The following is a 3,224-nucleotide window of genomic DNA, read 5'->3' on the forward strand; positions in this document are numbered from 1 at the left end:
GTGACTTTTATTTTCCAAGGCAATATTTTAAGTACAAAGTAATATCAATCTTTAAGTTATCTTACACCTGTGGTCAGAAAATTGATTTAGATCTGAATATCTATTTATGTAAATATTTATTCGCTTTTCCACTCTTAGATCAGGCTGCTGAAGGCTATTGGAAAAAAAAAATCACATGGACTAGCTTTTAGAGAATGACCTGTGTTTTCTGTCCCTAACCCTGATCTCTTGCCTAGTTCTGTCAGTATATTCAGCTGTAATGCATACCCCTCCTTCAGTTCCACAGACACCTCAAACTTAACACATCTGGTATTTATTAGGATTAACTTCAGCTGTGAGTAACAGAAAGCTACAAAATTATAGTGGCTTAAAGAAGTAGAAATTTCTTTATTTCTCATGTTTGAGAAGTCAAGGAACCAGGCTCTTTCTATCTTGCTGCTCTGCTTTTTGTGATTTCCATGGCCAAGTTAGGCTTATGGTCCAAGGTGGTTAAGAGAGCCGTAGCTGTTATGTCCATATTCCCCTTCAGGAAGGAGAAAGAGGTGAAGAATATGCTTCATTTTTAAAGATACCTCCTGGAAGTTGCAAACACAATCTGTATTACATACCATTTGCATAACTTAATCATTTGGCTACATTTAGCTGTAAGGGAAGTGGGAAATGTTATGTTTATTCTGGATGGCCACGTGCTGCATGAAAATCAGCTACTCTTACTATGTAAGAGGGGAAATGCCAAGTGGAGGTAAACTCAAGGCTTTAGTTTTTCATGCAATGTCCAGATCTGAACATTTCTCTCCGTAAATATAATTTTCCTCCATTGTCCCCACCAGCCACCAAGTTACTCAGGCTAGAAATTTGAGACACCTTGGAAACTTCCTTCTTTCACTTCTCACGTCCAATTAAGTCTAGCTGATTGAACTCCTACATATCTGAATCATCTCATTACTACTCAATTTTAGGCCCTTGAGGTTTCTTGTCATGACTGTAATTCATAGTTTCTTGAATGGTCTCCCTTCCCATAGCCTTGAATCCCCTTAAAAAATGTCTTCTACACAGCCGTCGGGGTGTTTTATGTAAAATGCAAGCCTGACTCAACAATGTCTCCTGCTCAGCATTCTTCAGGTGGCGTACAGATTGCCCTGCAAATCTTGACTCTGACAATTTCCTATTCCTCCTCTCTCGCCAACTTTTCCACTGGACCACCTAGAATTCCTATTCCGTTATTAACAAACATCTCCAAATCCTCAGCCTCTGTAGTGAACAATCCCAGAACCTCCTGGATTGACTCTGAAAAGATCTGCAGAGAGATTTTATGCCTCCCAAAGCTGGTAGGTGGGCACATGTCCTCCTCACTTCTCAGTGCTGTTTCCAGACCAATAAGTCTTCCTCCTCCTACAAAAAGCCTTTATCATTGGAGGCTCACAGCTAACTTCACATCATTATAACCTATTTACTTTGCAATGTAGTAGCTGATTTTCATGGGGTACATGGCCATCTGGAGTAAAGCCTCCAGTAGCAGCTTTAGTACATGGCTCTCAGTGCTTTTCTCCATCCTCGTATCTGCCATCTTCTGGGGACACTTCAGCATCTGTATTGAATGACAAATTCAACGTCCTCAATTATTTGACCTTCTTATTTTCAAGAACTTACTGTTTTTGTATAATTCAGCCTCAGCTACTCAGTATTTCCAAGATCTTAACTTGAACTTGAATTCATTACAAACTGCCACAACTTTGAAATCACTAATTTAGATGCTGAGCTCTTCTGGGGCTTCCAGCTCATCTGCTCAAATACCCCACTGCAGCTGTACCTGAGCTTCATCATGACACCCAATGCAGTGAATCTTCTATGTTCTTCCATCCATCAGTCCCCTCCTTGTCTTCACTTCCTTTCTTATCCAGCTTGGAATCCATGTCCTCGTAAAACACTGTTTATTTAACAGCCTTAACTCTAAGGGGGTACAAAACCAGCTTTGTTTGTCTTTAGCCACTGCCATCAGTTAGGTTCTATGAATACTATTTTTCTATCTTTTATCATACCTCAGACAGATCCATTTCTTTTGGATAATTTTAAGCATGAGCACTGCAATTCAGTCTATTCCAACTTAATCCAATTGAAACTTTTAATCTCAAACCTGGCTTAGTATTTATTTTCCTTTCTACCTTAAAGCCAGATCTTAGACTTAGGACTGGGACTGCAGAGTTGGATATGTCAGCTCTTTCACTGCAGCTTCTCCAAGTTTAGGTAGGAGAAGCATACTGAATGAAAAGGAGTTAAGATTTCTTCCACGTAACCTGTGCCACTAGAATCCTCTTTTGGATGTGGCAGGTGCCCAAACGCTGCCGCTCTCATGGGGCTTCTCAGGGGGCCTGCAGGGGGCCCACCTACTGCCCATTTATTTTCAAAATGACCTCTCCTAATGTACACTCAGCTTTTGCTTCCATGAAACGCCTCACAGCTACTTACTGCTAAGGTCCATTCCCCTTGCCTAAAGTTCTCTTAAGTATTCCAGCAGGATGGCTCATGTCTGACTACCTTCCAAATGTCCATTTGACCACAGCAGAATAAAGCATCCTTGTTAAGCCAAATGAAGGGAGACTCCCACCACAAATGCTGCTTCTCTTTGCTTGCCAAGTGCCATTCATGTTTCTCCCTTCAAGAACATAAGCCTGTAGGCTAGGTAATCAAGTCTACTGTGTAATAGATATCCACTTACAGAATAACATGCCCTTATAGGCACTCCTCAATCTCTATGACTGATTCCCTTAGAACCTCCTTTACACGGTTCACTTGGGTGAGGGTTCCAAGCATTCTTTCTACAATGGGGGTAAAAGCCACAACTCTGTCATACAACAATGATTACCTGCTTCGGTGGATTCTTCTTGACTCTCAATCTTTTGCAAATATAGACTGCTTGGGTGTGGTGCAGTGAAAGTTTAGATGGAAGAGCCAGTTCTGCTAATTCTTAGAAATCCTGTGGGAATATGCTTTATGGTTTTCTTTAGAATGTGGGTGGAAAATTTAAAGATTTTCTTTAGAATAGCTAGAATCTTTATAGCTATTTGGCCAATTCCGAGTCAAAAGGAAAAATACTGTTTAGCATCTTGGTACCCAAATAAGCCAAATTCCTTTGCATTTTATCCTGTCAAAGGTGCGTATTAAAACCCTAACTGTAGATGATCCCAGCTGGTTGTAATCTCCTTGAATGTACCCAGATACTGAGC

The 3,224-nt window shown here is 40.7% G+C and overlaps 1 long non-coding RNA gene across 2 annotated transcripts; it reads right to left on the reverse strand.

The window, feature by feature from the left end:
* Positions 1–297: 297 nt before the first annotated feature.
* LOC129469424 (uncharacterized) lies at positions 298–2,988 on the reverse strand. 2 transcript variants are annotated; one of them, XR_008653035.2, is made up of 3 exons: positions 2,864–2,979; positions 1,811–1,950; positions 298–523 (listed from the first exon to the last, which is right to left on the reverse strand). It is a non-coding gene; the product is annotated as an uncharacterized lncRNA (long non-coding RNA). The 2 variants fall into 2 exon arrangements; XR_010119313.1 differs by lacking the exon at positions 1,811–1,950 and having other exon boundaries at positions 2,864–2,988.
* Between the last annotated feature and the right edge of the window lie 236 nt (positions 2,989–3,224).

The sequence above is a fragment of the Symphalangus syndactylus genome, chromosome 2, assembly GCF_028878055.3.
Source record: "Symphalangus syndactylus isolate Jambi chromosome 2, NHGRI_mSymSyn1-v2.1_pri, whole genome shotgun sequence".
Lineage (NCBI taxonomy): Eukaryota > Metazoa > Chordata > Mammalia > Primates > Hylobatidae > Symphalangus > Symphalangus syndactylus.